We start from the raw sequence: 202 nt of genomic DNA on the forward strand, positions 1-202 counted from the left end.
CTTGACCGGAGAGTCTGTGATAAGGTTTGTGGGACACGGGAGGGAATGAGGGGGACACACCCTGAGAAAGCACCAAAGTCCCACTGCTCTGGAGCAGGGGGCGGAGCCCAGGGACCTCTGACCTCCGTCTCTGCGAGCACCCCCTGCCCTACATGCTCCTCACCCTTGTGGGGTCCTCCCGCCTCATCATGAGAACACACAC

This window comes from Myotis brandtii, unplaced genomic scaffold (genome assembly GCF_000412655.1).
Source record: "Myotis brandtii unplaced genomic scaffold, ASM41265v1 scaffold975, whole genome shotgun sequence".
Lineage (NCBI taxonomy): Eukaryota > Metazoa > Chordata > Mammalia > Chiroptera > Vespertilionidae > Myotis > Myotis brandtii.